The sequence below is a fragment of the Crocodylus porosus genome, unplaced genomic scaffold (assembly GCF_001723895.1).
Source record: "Crocodylus porosus isolate Cpor-Errol unplaced genomic scaffold, CroPor_comp1, whole genome shotgun sequence".
Classification (NCBI taxonomy): Eukaryota; Metazoa; Chordata; order Crocodylia; family Crocodylidae; genus Crocodylus; species Crocodylus porosus.
The window spans coordinates 68,797,730-68,814,930 of NW_017728886.1; the positions used below are offsets into that span (position 1 = coordinate 68,797,730).

A 17,201-nucleotide genomic window follows, 5' to 3' on the forward strand; every position below is an offset into this window, starting at 1 on the left:
GATTTATTCCATTTAAGGTTTGCATTAATTTATGAGTGACAAACTCCCTCCAGATTTACATTTCTGATTGTGTCAATTGGTATTTATTCCATTTAAGGTTTGCATTAATTTATGAGTGACAAACTCCCTCCAGATTTACATTTCTGATTGTGTCAATTGGTTCTATCCACTTTGGATCAAACTACATACTTTTTGGACATGAACAAAGACTAGTTAATCTGGATAGCTGCTCTTGGGGGTTGGGCATACATACCTTCATTTAAATGTAGGGACTCTTGTTAGATACTCAATCTTATAAATAAACTCAAATTTCCATGGACTAGATGTAACTATCGCATGGGCCCCTACAATGTATTAAATGTACTGTGCATTTTTTCTGTTTTTAGGGAATCTCCCTTTATAATCTGCAATGCTGCTTGATTATTTCCTCTATGTTGTACAGGAAACAGTGAGTAGGTGATTAATAACCTGCCTCAGTTTTACTTTCCCTTCTTGCCGCTGCTTTGTCAAGAAATAATATGACCTGCAGATGTTTAAACAAAGCAATTAATTGTATTGATGACAGATGCTTTTTAATGAAAGTTGGCTTATCAGAGTGGTAGAACCTTTAGATAGCTCTGTGACTTTGATCATCCTTCCTTTTGTGTAAGTTTTGAATGTGCTGAAAACTCTTTAGAGACGACTGAGGATCGGTTCCCCAAATCCAGAAGAAAGCTGAGAAACAGATTTGCTGAAGTAAGAGTCAGAGTAAACACTAAAAAATAACATTCACAGATGGTAGCAGTGACACTGTGCGTGTAAAATGCACTATATGATACCTTCTTTCTTTTCTGTTAAAAAAGGGGATAACGGAAAATAAAGCCTTTGCGCTTAAGCAAATGAAAACTATCAGTTGTGGTTTATTATACCGCCGGTGTCAACCTTCACAATACTTGACATTGTTTGGAGTAGGTGAGTGATGGAAATTAAAGTCTTGAGCCAGCTTCATTAGGATTTAATAAGGAGGCTGGTGAAGAAGGGTAGATGACAAGAAACTCTTTCCAGCTATAATACTCACTAGATGCAGAACATTCAGACTGATGTTTTTTTCCACAAATCCTAAGGTCTGAGTGAATTAAGTGATGAGCTGATTACATTTTTTAAAAGAATTATAAAACCTTGCATTTGTCAGCACTGAACTTCACCCTGTTAACTCTAGCCCAGCTTTCCAATCTGTCAAGATCCTTCTGAATTGTTTTCCTGTCCTCTAGCGTGTTTGCAGTTCCCAGTTTTGTGTCATCTGCAAATCTACGTTGCAGAAAATTTGTGCGAAGTCAGTCTGCCCTATGATGTTCAAACATCAACTGCACTCAAATTGCATATACGTTACTTTTAAAGCAGTCAGTCAAGAAGTATGGCATTGAATGCCTATTTGTTTCACAGCGGTTATTTGGGGATGCCATCTATGTACATCCATGGCTTTTTGTTCCTTTAGATAGTTTTTACAGAGCTGGATAGCATGTTTGAATTGTGTACAAAACATGAGTGAGGTAGCGGCATTTCTGATAGAAACAGCAGAAAAAAGTGAAAGCAGACATGCTAGATCATAAGCGGATATCCAACTTACTGTAAAGTTCAGCCTGCAAACACAACCCATGCAAGCAAACTATGCATACCACTGGTATAACTTAAGGTCTAGAATACTAAACTAGGTTGTGCTCCTAGACTGCAGCATGAATATGGACATAGGTATTGGATAGACAAATTACCTAAACAAGGGGAAGGAACTGAAGTCTCCATAGTTTATTCAGTGAAACAGCATTGTCTCTGCTATGGAGTCTCCACTCATGCCTACTTTTTTTTACATACACATAACCCTTCCAGCATTGATATGTCCCAGACACTGGCTTCCATTCTCAACACATTGGTTTGTAGTCTAGTTCCTCTGTTTGCACTTCCTCTGATTCTAATCAACATTTAAAAACACTTTGTTTTGAGAGGAAGATATGGGAATTATTTAGAGAAGACATATGACTCAGAGGTTACCTTAGCAAGATGAAATATCTCATCCATATAGCAAAAGGACAGTAGATACTCTCTACTTACAGTCCCACAGGGGTCTGTCTGTCCTCAGCCCAGTGTTGTTGAGTGTTATTAACAATTTAGATCCAGGAAAAGAGAGCGTCATGAACAAATTTGCAGATCATATGAAACTGGGAAGGATTGCAAACACACAGGAGGACTGGAGTGTGCCTCAGGAAGAATAATCGAAAACAAATACAAAATGTGTGATACCTGGCTAGATGGCAGAACTACGGAAAAGGATCTAGGAAGTTTGGTGGACCCACAACATGGTGGACCTCTAGGAGGTTTGTGGACCTACAACATGAGTCTGTAGTGGATTGCAACTGTACAAAAAGTGAATGCAGTTTTGGTCTGCATCAACAGAAGCAGTAGGTGTGAGACACAGGAGGTGATAGTGCCTCTTTACTTGCACTAATTAGGCCTCATGTACAGTTGTGTACAGTTTTGGGTTCCACATTTTAAAGGGACACGGAGAAGGTAGAGAAGGTCCAGAAATGGTTGACAAAAATGATAAAAAGACAAAAGGGCTTTGAAGGCAAGTTATACGAGGAGAAGATAAAGGAAGTAGGCGTGTTCTGTTTGTGGAAAAGGCAGTTTTCCACAAAAGACATGATAGCAGTGATCAAATATCTAAAGATATATCTGTCATTGTAAATGTTCAGTAAGAGGTTGAATAAGCATTGGTCAAGGATGATCTAGGAATAGCTTTGTCTGTGATATGCTATAGGTATTTCCCATGCTTCTGGGCTTTGCTGGTTGATGCATGGGGCTGGGACGGTATCTTTTCCCTTCCTCTTCCTACACGTTAAAGTTTTTTTTCACCTGCCTTAGAAACATTGGGTGTTGGTTGCAGCCAGAGCTGAGGATTTTGACTGAGGTGAGCCAGTGTTCCTGTTACAATTAAAACATGGATGTTCCTTGCTAGAGAGTCTTGCCTGTCTACCATAGGCAACTGGTATGGAGGGCACAGGGAGGCATGTCCCACCTCTGAGATTGGCTGCTGCCTCTGCTGCTGGCTTCTGCAGGCAATCGCTGCTCACCACCCCACCAATGCCACCGCCTTCTGCGGGTGGTCACCACTCACCACTCTGCCACCGACTTCTGTGGGCAGTCACCGCTTCCCCCCGCCCCCAACAGCTTCTGTGGCAGTCACCAGTCACCACCCTGCAGCTGATGCCGCAGATGCTGCTGCCCACAAACAGTGCCCCCCACCCCAGTCTCAGGTGGCATCAGTCACCCATGCCCTCTACTCAGGGTCAGATTGGTTGCCACATTTGGGGGCAGGAAGGAATTTTCCCCATTGTCGGATTGATATAGACTGGGTGTTTTTCCTTCTTCAGCCTGGGATGTGGCCCTCTTCACTGGATCCCTTAAATATACTGTAACGATCCTTGCAAGAGCAGGACACTGACTGGTGTTGTCCCCCTGCTTTACCTGTGGCAGGTTAGAGTGTTACGCAGGGGTTGGGCAAAATATGGCCCATGGGCTAGAGTCTATCCAGCCAATGGTGGCTCCCTTGGCCCCCGCCCTTGCCTAGGCACAGGGGGCAGACTGGGTCATGGCATGTGTGGTCAGTCCCACTGCCCCAGGGCATGCAGGGAGGCAGGGGTGACATGGCGGCCAAACTCAACTTCCTGGCAAACTCTGCAGTGGTGGCTCACTCTGCTCAGCTGCTGCTGCCAGTCTATCCCACATCCAGCACCGGGGGCACCATATGGAGTGGGTGGGTGGATAGGGTCTCCATGGAGACCCCACCTGCAGGCAGGGCATACTTCACCAGGCAGATTGGATGGGGCTGTGAGTGGGCAGAGAATGGCATCTGGGAGCAGTATGGGCAGGCAGGAGCCAAGACCAGGATCATGCAGCAGTGACAGTGCATGGCCAGGGTCCGGGGCAGAGCTGTGATCCATTCCTTGAGCAGCCCTGCCCATATGTACCAATCACAAGGACATATAGGGAGCAGACTGCGGCTCTGCCCCAGGCCCCGGTGCCATGCTGTCTGCTGTCACTGCCCCATCATCCCAGCCCTGACCATGCAGCCCACTCCCAGATGCTGCTCCTCACCCACCCATGGCCCCACCCCATCCCTCTGGCTGAGTGCACCCTACCTGTGGGAGTCCGGGGACCCTCTCCATGGAGACCCCACCGGTCTGCCTGCTCCATCTGGCAGCCTCGGTGGTAGGTGCAGAAATCATGGGCCCAGGGCCAGATAGGATCAGATACGAACCCCACCCCACCCCCCGTACCTGCTGTTGATGCCCAGCCACATCAGCTCCCCAACCTTGGCCTGCAGCAGCTCGCTGAAATGCCTTAAGTGGCTCTCCAGCCCAAATAATTGCCCACCCCTACTATTATGTCTTGTAGTTGTGTGACAGGGTTGCTTGTGTGGGTATAGTGATAGGTTAGACAAAGATTTGTATGGGATGGCTTGGGTAGGGATGCTCTTGCTTCAGGCAGGGGATTGGAGTAAATGACCTCCAGAGTCATGATTGTATGATTCTATGTTTAGTTTGGCCTTGATAAAATAGTAACAGTGATTCTTATGCCATAATGGCAGCTTTGCAAATTGCCATCATAATTCTTACATGGGTAAATGCTCATTAAGAATTTCTTTCAGTTTCCTAGGTGAAACACAAAGATAAATTGGTACCTTGTGAGAGACTTATAGATTCAGACCTGCATTCTGTTCATTTTGGTACAATTACTGCCATTACTGTAATAGCCCTATCCTTGATCCATGTTTGACTCACATTGAGGGAAAAGAGAGTTCTGCAATGAACCAAAACCTGTGCAGTTGTCTATCCTACAGCATTCTCATGGACTTTTTGTGTTCAGAGACAAAGAACACAGAGACAAACTCTGCTTCTCTTTACTTTTGCCACCAAAATACTGAGCTGATGTGCTAAGCTGATTTAGGAGATCTTCCCCTTCTTCTGCTGACATGAAGGGATGCCATTATCTCATAGTAAAGGTAGGAAATCTGAGAACAATAGGCAAACACTTCTTGAACAAAAAGTAATTTAAGCAATGACAATTTAAAAATAACCTCCAGTGGTCTCCATTTGAAATTGCAAATGTGCCACATTGTATTTTCACAAGAATTCGCTTGCAAAAACAGTTTGCAAATGGTTTGCATTGGCATACTTTATGTAGATGCTTTAGGGAACAGATGGCATCATGGATTGGCAAATGTGAATTTATAGTACCTACAACATTCAAGATTATGTTGCCTGGAGCTAAAAAAAGCAACAAACATGATAGGGAAGCTCTGTAGTGTAAATCAGTGTGCCCACTGCACTTCAGCTCTAGTAAGATCTCATTTGTGAGTTGGGGCTCTTGAGTACCATATTGTATGCCAACCATTTACACACAGTTCTCTGTGCATATGCGTACACATCCTTCATAATTAATAGATGGCATGACACATGAGGGTCAGAAGGTTAAGAGATCAACTGACATTGAATCTAAACCTTTCTAACTTGTGACCTAAAATTGAATATGGATAATTTCAATTTTCTGTGCATATGTATAGATTCATCATTGCCAGTGGATTGATATGGTACAGTTGGCTTGCTTAATATTTTTAGAAAGGATAAAAATGGCATATGTTCAAAACATGAATTATTGACTTGTTGTACTATTTTGGCCATGTTCACTCTATTGAATCAGCCCATATTAATTAGTATAAAAAACAGTAACTGCTTCTTATTTGGACACAAGTCAAAGTTTTGACAGTTCCCATAGAGACAAGGAGTTGTTTAGAAAACTAGAACCTTGAAAAAAGACAAAAGCAAATAAATAAGAAAGGAATTCGTTACAGTACTATGAAACTAGTGTATTGAATTCAGAATATAATTATTATTGTGGTTTATTCCTTAATTATTTAGGTGCTTGTAAAAATTGATTTTATGTAAACACAGCTTGTTCTAAAACAGTCAGGTCTTTGCAGTGAACATAAGTTGTTTAGAATTTATTGACCTGTCGTTCACATGTGTTACTTTACTAGCACTTAATGGTCTGTTTAGATAGTCTTGGTGTGTATGAGCTCCCAGTGCGCTACTCCAAGCACCACACGTTGACAGGTAGCTGCCATGTAGATAAAATAAGGGGCCCTACTCCAAAGCATAAAGGGACACACAATCATTAGTTATTTTCTAATCTAAAGCAGGGATTTCCTCAGTAGCCAGAGGAAAAGAAAAGTGTTCTGTCTTTGCATTGTCTTTGTATCTAACTGAGCTTGACCCTAGGTACTGCACCAACACACAGGAAGGCCAAAAGCAAATAAACAGGAAATTCAAACTTTGTGCCAAATGTAATTGATTTGAGGGGTTTGGCTCTTTGAACATACGATGTTGTTGGTACCCAAGGTCAGAATGTTTTTAGACTCAGCCACCAAAAGCCCTAAAAATATTGCTGAAAAGCAGTATAGGAGGTAGGGGTTGGGGAATTACTTCTGTGCTAAAGAGAAAATCCGATAGTGTTTTACCTTACTGCATTCCTAAATGCTAAATACAGGTAATATTGCAAACACTGTCACATAGGTAAATAGGATGATGCATTGACCCCATTACTGTTGCTCAGTTTCTAGATTAACTTTGTTTTTTAACTATTCAGACTGTGTTTTGTTGGCATAAGAAAGGGGGTTTATGGTACACCCAACTAAGCGCCATAGACAATCTAGTCTTTATATTGCTCTATCTTTACATTTATGAAAGACTTCTCTCAAGTCTTATGTGGTTTTCAGTTTTTTTCTTGATGTAGCCTAAAGTGAAAATTGTATAACTTGGGGGGAAAAAAGAATTAAAAAGCTAAATCCATGTTTGTATTCCTAAATAAATGAATGGTGCAAGTTTCAGCAGTACAGCATGCCTGTAGCTCTCATTGAAATATGTGGGGACAGTGAATGCTTGGCACCTTTGAAAATGGTACCTAAAATACCTGTTGCTGGCAAGTTTGGAAATGTTGGTTTAAATCCATACAACTATTAGATTGTGTCATTTCTCCAAGCCATTCTTGAAATGTTGTTGATTCTGGGAACTTAGTACTATACTAGACCAAAAAATGACTCCAGCAATCTATGTCTAATATATACATCTATATCTACATTTTTCCATAGGGTTTTGAGATTAAAACCTGGGTAATACTATTGCCAGGAGTGGGCAAAACATAGCCCATGGGCCAGATCTGGCCTGCAGAGTGAATTTTGTTGGCCTGTGGTAGGTTTCTCGGTCCCACCTGGCCCAGGCACTGTCTGGCTTCCGTGCATGTCCCACTACCCTCTGGGGATGCAGAGGGACTGTGGCTGGACTACATTTCTAGGCAACCTAGGTGATGGTGGCTCCTTCCAGCTGTTGCTGCTGCTGGCCCCAGTCACACTGTACTGGCAGATACCTGCACTCAGAGCCCTGACCCCAGCCTGTCCCATGCCTGCTCCAGACTCGTTTGCCCATGCTGAACAGCAGCCCACGCTGAACAGTGGCCAGACAGAAGATGCTGCTCAGCACAGGAGAAAAGTGGCCTCTCCCCCTTGCCACTGCTGGGCCCTTCCTGCTGCAGCTGCCTGGAACCCACGCCTGGGCACAGGGTGGGCTGGGGCTGTGCTATTTTGGTGGTAGCACATGGGCTCTGGGCTGTTGCATGTGCAGGGGGAGTGGTGCTGACTGGCCTGCAGCAGCTTCTCAGAACAGCCTATGTAGCCTGCAGGCCCAAATAATTGCCCACCCCTGTCCTAAGCTCAGAACAAATGAACAACACATAATAACATATACCTATTAGAATTGTATAAACACATGGTTTATCTTTCATGTTTAAAATGAAATGATGACCTAGCTGTATCTCTAAAGAAGTTCTAATATATTAATCTTCTGTAGGCTTACCTTGGATCTGTGCATCAGGAAGAGAATGAACCAAAATCCACGCTGTCACCCTGGTGGTAATTCAGAGTAATTCCGTGGTGTCCAGTGTACATACACCTGTGTGATATGGCCTGATGTGTGTAGTATGGGTAGGAAAAATCAGCATCAAGTGTCAGTTACCACATCAATAAAAATATTTATTCATCTGCTTCTCAGGCTGCACTGAATTCCCTATAGACTACAAAATCCCAACATCCCTGCCTCTTTTAAAAAAATCCACGGCTATTCAGTCATCCAGTTCCCTGGAATTCACTTGGCTTTGTGGTGCATAGGAAGAGAAAATATAAGTGAATGAATGAATACATAAATAAACAAACACCCAAACAAGAACATTTTAGTCCACATAATTTTAAAATGCTCTATTTTTTTCTGTTGGAATGGGGTCAAAATATTCCTGCTAAGTACATTTGAAATTTTAAAAACTGGTACTTTAACCAAGCAGCTGTTCTTTCATCCACTGGTGATTTAATTGTGTATAGTTTTTAGCAGCATCATAAATGTCACACAGAACCTGACTGATTGCAGGCCACAAAGCCAGTCAGTATCAAATTCGTGGTGCCAGTATAGAAAGCATTAGACTGCATCTTTGCAAAATGACATTACACACAGACTTCAAGTGGTTGGTGGCAGAGTATTTAAAGTTTCTCACTATAAGTCCAGAGATGGTAGTGCAAGCCTCACCCAAAGGCAGCCCTAGTTGACCCATTGAAAATGGGTACCTGGTCATATGAGTTGGACAAAAGCAGTTGGATATGATATTAGCCATATTTAGGCAGTCCTCAAATTTACAACACAATTGGTTCCTGAAAACTGCGTCTTAAGTTGAAACGTCATAACTCGGAACCAATTTTCCCATAGGAACAATGTTATAAATGGGGGATTGGTTCCTGAACCAAGGCCTGGTACCCTATTTTCACCATAAATAACCCAGAATTTTGTACTCAGCCAATTATAGATGAGTAAAATAGCTACATTGATGTATTTGTATTATAAATAGCAATCATATTGATTTGGAAGGACTTCTTTGAGGTGACTTTGCTCAACTTTTTGAAGGGCTCTTAGTTTGGACTCTTTGAAGGGTTCTTGGCTGGAGTCTTCTCAGGAGTCTTGGCAGCAGGTTTTTCTGGAGTCTTGTCTGCTTTCTTAAAGAAAGTGTCCAAGGAAGTTTGGAGAGAGGTTCTCCTCTGTTGCTTGTAAATGTCTCTGTAGCAGCTGTACATGTTGGATATGACCCTATTCAATGACGCACTGCAGTCAATGTTGGGGTCATGTTCCTCAAACAGGGATGGCAGCTTCCAAATATTGAAATGCCTCAGCCAACACTTTTGGTGTCAAGACTTTATGAGGAGGAGTCTCTTCAACAGTGGGTGCTGTCCCAGCTGCCAGCAGAGGGTTCAGGATTGAGAGTGTGGTTGGGAGTAAAAGGCAAGAAAGGTTTATTGACTTAATAAAAAAATCACAACTATGCATAGTAACAAAGTAACAATGACAGACAATAACAATTCGCGTTGGCAACTTATCAGCAGTCTCCTCTGATGCCTGATGTACAACAAGTTCCTCTTCTATAAAGCTCAGCGAAGTCAGGTGTCCCCGATCTGCACTGTCTAAGGGGTACTGGGAAGGACCCTGGTATTCAGTCCTCAGGCTCCTCAAGATCCATGGGCCCACTGAATCCAGTTCACCAGTTAATTTTAAATCAGTAGTTTCTCTCACACGCTGCATCTTCCTTCTAATGATTTCCAGATGTGCTAGCCAATTTATAACTTCTGAGTTATGCTGATAACTTACAGCCATTCAGATTCTCCCAATACAAACTCTCCTTAGGACTGACCAATAGCAGTACAAGCCTTTGCATTCTTCTGATAAGGTTAATTTTGATTATGCCACAAGGCCTACTACTACTTCTACAAGGCCTTGCTAAATTTACTAGGCCTCACTACATACAAGGCCTCATTAATCTTTTACTTTAATTAGGCTCTTAGTGGCAACATACAGCTTACAATATCTAAACAAACAACAAAAACACCTGGTCTAATCCTCACAGAGCACTCAGCAAGCACCTTTATCATACAGACATAATTTTCAGCTGTCACAGGTGCATCTTCTTCTTCCTCTGCCACTTTTTGCTGTTCCAATTCAATGAGGTCCTCATTAGTTAATTCTTCAGAATGTGATGCCAGCAACTCATCAACATCGTCTGGTGCAATGTCTAAGTTGAGTTCTTTGCCCATTTTAACAACATTTTTGGTCACCTCTTCAACAGTGTCTGTAAAGCCTTGGAAGTCAGACACAAACTCAGGACACAATTTTCTCCAAACACCATTCAAATGTGGTTGTTTGACTTCATTTCATGCCTCACCAGTGTTCTTAACTGCATGGTAAATGTTGAAGCCCTTCCAGAGTTGGTCCACCTTCCTTCTCAATTGCCCTGATGGCCTGGGCAAATGCATGCCTAAGATAATAGGTCTTGAAGGATGCAGTTAGCTCCGGTCCATGGGTTGCAACAATGAGGTGGTGCTGGGGGGCAGGAACACCATTTTGATGTCAGGATGCATGTCATCAAGGCTGGTTAGATGACCAGGAGCATTGTTGAGGATTAACAATGCTTTAAATGCAAGATTGTTTTTGCTGCAATAATCCCTGACACTTGGCACAAAATGATGATTAAATCAGTCCTCACAAATGTTCTTATTGACTCATGCCTTAGAATTAGATGTCCATATTACTGGGAGAAATGCCTTGGAATATCCCTTGAAAGCTCTGGAGTCTTGCAAACGGTACACAAGTAAAGGTTTAAATTTAAAGTCACCTGCAGCATTGTCACTGAGCAAATGAGTGAGCCTATCTTTAGCAGCTTTGTACCTTGGAATGGATTCCTCCTCTTGGGAATGCAGGTTCTCGACAGGATTTTTTCCAAAAAAGCCCAGTTTTGTCAACATTACAAAATTGCTGAGCACAATATCCACCCTCTTCAGTAATTTCATCCAATGATTTCAGGAAAAGTATGAGATGCCTCTTCATTAGCACTGGTAACTTCACCTGATACCTCTATGTTATGCAAATTGGCCCTGGCTTTAAAATGCATAAACCACCCCCTACTTGAATTAAAGGGCTCAGCATTAGAACTGTCCCTCTGTTGTTTCTTTAGATCATCATAGAGTCTCCTAGCCTTTTCCTGAATTATGCTTAAACTCACAGGAGCATGGCACTGATTTTGATCCTCCAGCCAAATGAGTAACAGTTTTTCAACATGAGCAATAAGTCTAACATGCTGCTTAGTTATCACGTTGATTGCATAGGAGCTGAGCCCTTAACATGTTCCTGAATTCTTACCTTATCTTTGGATATCCCCATGATAGTCGTTCAGGGGATATCCAAAGCTCTACTGATTTCAGTTGGCGTCTCACTTTTTTTGGACTTCTTAATTATTTCCACTTTTGTTTCCATAGTAATTGCTGTATGGTTCTTAGAAACATCTCTTGCACCAGATTTACGCTTTTCTGCCAATATTATGGGCAAAGAAACACTACATTTTAAGAAAAAGTATGGAAACACAAAGATTTACCATGTAAAAATGGCATCAGAACAGCAAATGAGCATCTTGAGTCAGGGACACGGGCAGCGCAGCGACCTTGTTCACTGGCGTTGCATCTGATCCAGCGTCATAAAGTCGAAACTGACATCAGAAAGTCGAAACAGGGTGTCAGTTTATAACCATCGTAAGTGCTGTTCATTGTAACTCGAACATCGTAAAGTTGAGGACTACCTGTAATCTTGTGTGCCATGGCTGCATACGCTGGGGTACCTTAACAATGCTAGCCTAGCAGACAAGTAAGCTTGGGCAGATCCACTCTTCTTTCTTCTGGCCTTACTGCTTATACCTAGAAACAGCAAAGTGAGTTAAGGAAGTTATGAGCAGAGAGATGTTAGCTGTGTTAGTCTGAAGTTAACTAGAAGGCAGGGTACATTTGCACCTACTTTCGTTAGTCTATAAGGTGCATATAGTCTATAAGGTGACTTCTACTTAACGAGGATATTCCAGCCTAGGTTTTCAGCCTTCAGAACTGCTTAAATATAGTTATGTTTGAATGTATTTATGTCACTATTCCTTTTTGCTAACAGTTAGCCTGATTTTTAGGGGTTTTGAGCATTCGCAGCTCCTGCTGAAGTTATCTGCAGCTATGAACTTACCACAGGAACAGCAAGATTTCAGCACATTTGAAAATAGGACTTAAGTCTGCAGATCATGCTAATAGAAGTCCCTACTTATCAACAATTCAAGGGCTGATATATGTGATTACTTCAGTTTTTCTTTATACCAAATAGGAGGTAGCTGGGCAACAAATCCTTCTACAAAAGGATCAGATAATGATAATGGAATAATGTATTTAAGTTATTCAAAACTTAATGTATTTAGGTTATTCAAAACCCATCAGAGCAAGTCATTGAGTCTTCTTGTTCCTTGTATGGTATGAAAAACTTCACTGGTGATTAGCAAATAACAATACTTTGCAGAACTGTTCTTGTTAGACAATTTTCTTCTTAGCTATGTCTGCTTTCCCATCTTAACAGATAGCTCTAAAATTACTGTCTGCTGGTTTAAAATGCATAGGGAACCCATAAATTTGAACAGGATTCAGTTCTAAGAGTCAGAGTTGCAAGCAGAAGTAGTATAGTTTGGATTTTTAAAGGGTTTTCTCTTTCTCAATACATAAGTTGTACAGGCTACAGATTGTGATTGGAAATATCGGGTCCGATTCCATTCTCTTCCACTGAGTGGCACACCAGAGAACTAGCAGCCCAAGGAATTAATGAGCTTTAAGCCATACTTTGTGACTATCCTCTTGTGCCCTTCTCTGTAGCCCCTGGCCTAATTTGGGCAGTCTGTGAACTGTAAGTGCTGCCACGAATCTCAAATCTCTGTGTAGTAAGGCCCTATTTTCTACCCTTATCTCCCAGCCTCACCTAGTACACCCTTCTTATATCATAGCTGGTGGCAGGGTCCTCAGAAGACAACTCCACAGCCTCCTTTAAACCATCCCTGTCCCATGGAAGCTTTCTACTGAATAGATGTGTTTTTTGGCATTCCAGTCTGTTTTATTGAGCATAAATACTGGAGCGGGCATGAGGTTCACATCCTTAGTAACTAGCCCAGTCATCTTTACAGGTGCAGAAATCATTATACACATGCATGTTTCGTCTAGGTCTATAGTGCTGTGACAGGTATAACTGCCAGGTAGTGAAAACATGCGTAAGCTAACTTGAAACTAGGCAGTTCAGGTACCAAATGCTGTGTAGCTGTGGCAGTGTGGAGCTTAGTGAGGGCTAACTGGTAGTGCCTTTACCCTGTGTGGCAGGAGCATTTTGCACTACAGTGCTACTAGCTGCTTTGCAGCTGGCTTGGGGATGTCTGCATTAGCTGCACTTGCACTTCTGGCTGCAGTTTAGACAGAACCTGTGAACACAAAAAGGTGGAGTTTTTTATGCTTTCCGTATCTTCTTCCGTGTATTGAGCGCCATTTGTGGCTGTTCTTAGACTCAGAGCACAACTGTGTAAGATGTATTTGTAAATAACATTTTCTCTTGTCCACAAAGCCTTTCCATGAAGGAGATTCCTAATTCCACTGGCACGGTTCTGTTGGCAGCATTGAGTAAGTCTCCTAACAAGAAGGTGCCAGTTTCTGAAGCTGTTTCCTATGTGCCCATCGTTTTGTGTTTGCAGATCGATAACATGTTTCTCTACAATGCTGTTTTTAGGATTACAGAGAGTAATTGAGAGTAGTACACGATTAAGAGTAGTAATTGAGGATGAATTGCGGGGCTTCCATTGTCACTCACACTTATAATCATCACCATATTACCCTGTGATATTAGGCACTTGAGCTGGGTTAAAGTAACAAAGAAGGACTGAGTTTCTTTTTTCATTTTTTTGAAGGGTCGGCCAAGAATATTATTTTCCATGAAGTTTCCTGATAAACTGAAGTGTATACTACTGCATAGTTTGGAGAATTATTAACAGTGAATACAGAGCTTTTCATCTGAAAGTTACCAGTTTGAAATTATCTCAGAGCAGTAGTTACTGAAGTCATTACTATCTGTTGGCTGTTTGATCTGTGTAATGGATTGGTCGTTTTAGTCGGATATATAGCAAACAGATGTTGTCACCATAAATCATCACCTGCATACATTCAAAGTGGTACCCTTGTTAGAAGTCTCTGCAAAATATCTCAGGACGGAATCAATATGAAATCTCATCTCTGAAGGTGGTACCTTTGGGTTACTCTGTGTTGGCTTGGGACATGGGAAAACCTGTACTACCACTTCATGCTTTTGTTTTGTCTTTTCTATGGATGCACTAAGGTTTTCCATTTTCAGTCCTTTCAGTCATGAACACTGAATTCACATTGTCAGTGAAAGTGTATAATAGCATTTCTGGCTTGCTTGGTATGATCAATCTCTAATGTCCCAAAATCCTAATATTGGCATAAATAGTGACATTTAATTAAACATAAATTATTTGGGGGTTCTTTCTATTTGTCCCTTTGTTCTTCAGCCTTTACGGTGCCACCAGTCTGATCATGATAACAATTTTTTCAGCTCAATCATGAGAGCTAGAAACTTGTTTTTAAAGTGAAAACTGAGATCCTTATAGAATCACCTAAGTACCAGATCTGGAACTTGAAGAAGAGTAAGCATTGTTATTCTCCAGACAGATTGGAGAAGGTTGGTTACACTAAGAATCTTCCCCCAGTACAATGTAATCTTTTACACAAAAATAGTGTTAACAAAATACCTCTTAAAACAACAGTTACCCCAGTTTGATTTCCCCACGGTACTGCCAATGTCTTCCCAGAACCAGCAGTCAGCGCCCCAGTGTCCTGGGACAAAAAATCATGTGAAATTGGATGCCATTTCATGAGACAGCAGAGCCTGCCTTTCACTGCTGGACAGTGCTAATGCAGAGTACAAAAGCTGTCTCTGTATAATCGACAGTGCTAAAACACTTCAGAGGTTCAGCCATCAAGAATACTTGTGTAATGAGGGGGGAGTGCATCAGCTCGTAGTTCACATTTCTCTGCACCCTTGTTGTCATGTAATAATAGAGCTATAAGTGGCCACATTCTTTCTCCTTTGAGAACGTGGTTTGCTTTGTAAGGATTGGCACCATAACAGTGGGTGGGTTGATATACTGTACATTCGACACTGCAGACGCACAGTTGTTGCAGTCATGTAGACACCACTTAGCAAGGAGTAATTGTTGGAAATGGGTTGTCTCCTAAAACAAAATGTAGACTCTGCAAAGCACTACACAATGCTACTGTGTTAGCACAAAATGGCAGGTATGTATAAGATTTTGTAGAGAGGGAAGATTTGGGTCCTACAACCTTAAAAAAGCAAAAGAAAACAAAAAACAACTAATCCCACCCCCCTCAAAAAAAGGAGAACATGACTTTATAGCTATTGGTGTTAATAAACTGATAAAAGTTTATGAGATAGCCTTATAAAACTTCAGTGCCCAGAATGTGATTTAGCAAAATAAAAACTAAAGAACAGGGCAGTGCTGTTTTCACTAGAATCTAAAAGCCAGAGGTTATAACAAAGTTTTCCAGGACAGGCTTGTGAATAAGTGCACGCAATCCATAAATTCCACATAAGACTTCATACCTGCCTAAGCTTAGGGGCTATGGGACCCATGCTTTTTGATTCAGTTACTAATATAGAATATCTTGGAAAAATATAATATGGGTGTGGATTTATATCTTGACTTTTCCTTTCAAGCTCTATTAAGTGCAGAGCGAGGGCTGTAGAGAAGATCTTGCCTTTATCTATTAACAGTGCCTCACATTAATTGAAATTCCAGGCTAGGTTTAGGTTTCTGTGAAGGACACTGCACAATAATTTGCTCAGGATCCTAAGTGATCCCCTAATAAAGCTGTGTCCTCTCAATGTCTAATGTACAAGAGGCTTATTAATTGCATAAAATGCTCTGCTTTATCTGTTTACTCTCTATGGTTCTGTTGTCACTCCACCTGCTGTTTTCTGACTTGTCATCTTTTTTTCTCTTTCAGTTGGGTAGATGTTTGAAGTGGGTTTTGTAGGAATAAAATTACTCTCATTTGTTTGCATAGCGGCTGTCAAAGCATGATATTCTAGTCTGTAGAAGTAAGCAAAAAAAAAAAGTTCAACCCATCGCTTGCTATCTGTAGACTGCAGAGACTGGGAGGTTTTGCAGGCCCTCCCTCTCTTCATGAGCAATGATTAAAAGGAAAAATTCTGCCAAGAGCATAAGTACCTCTCAGTTATCGTCACCCTCAAGTCACTCACTAAAGCCATGTAATAGGTTTGCAAGAATGAACTTCAGATGAAAGAAATAGCTTGGTATCTTTCAATACGACCTCAAAAGGGGGAAGATGTGGCTTAATTCCTTTTGGTGTTTACTACAAGCTCTCTCCCCATCTTTTCTTCTAGCTAGGAGAAAATGCATCCAAAAAAAGAAAAAAAAAATCTTAACTGTTTTTCTTGTGGTATTGAAAACATAGTAAGACTGCTTAAGACAAAGAAGCCTTAGACCAATATTATATGTAAGACTGGGTCACTTCTCTTTTCTTAAACAGCTACATAATGTGTGCACTTGATAGCTGCCAGTTGGATCACAGCAGGGGAGAAACCACATTAGTTTATTTGGTTTGTATATGAAATAACATTTTTCTTGCCTTGGAATACTTGATTGTCGTCACTCCCCCTTTGTGTTTTTGTTCTGCTTGGAAATAGTCTCTGTACGGTATATGCAGTTGCCAAGATGTGCACATAAACAATGTTCCATTATGGCCTGTTCTGTGTACGCCTTATTTTCACCATATACATTCAGCAGTAAACTTGTTTGAGAATGACAGAGCAAACTCTTTTAGGCCCCTTTTTCAGTTAGTCCAGACTTTCTGCCATATGCTTACTGAGGTCCCACTTCTATTCATGTTTTTATTAGGTAGGAAAAAAAGTGTCCAGACTAACAAAGCAGCTTTTGTATTCTCTGTCAAAAAAATCTTCTCCTATGAAATGTTGATAGAAGTACCCAGAGCTGTTGTGGGGGTGAAGAAGCTGAATAGTTTTGTCGTTAAAGCAGAGGAAAGGAAATCAGGAGACCCAGCATATTTTTTCGTCTTTGTCACAAGCTCCTTGTCTAATCTCGGGGCAAATCACATAACATTCTTGTGCCTTAATTTC

At 41.4% G+C, this 17,201-nt stretch overlaps 1 protein-coding gene and 1 long non-coding RNA gene across 3 annotated transcripts in view; both read left to right on the forward strand.

Moving 5' to 3' along the window:
* RARB (retinoic acid receptor beta) overlaps positions 1-17,201 on the forward strand; it is a 343,635-nt gene that overhangs the window by 168,818 nt on the left and 157,616 nt on the right. The gene's annotated exons all lie outside the window — the stretch shown is intronic.
* On the forward strand, positions 9,265-10,274 carry LOC109310756. Its single transcript, XR_002101304.1, has 2 exons — positions 9,265-9,346; positions 10,075-10,274. It is a non-coding gene; the product is annotated as an uncharacterized LOC109310756 (long non-coding RNA).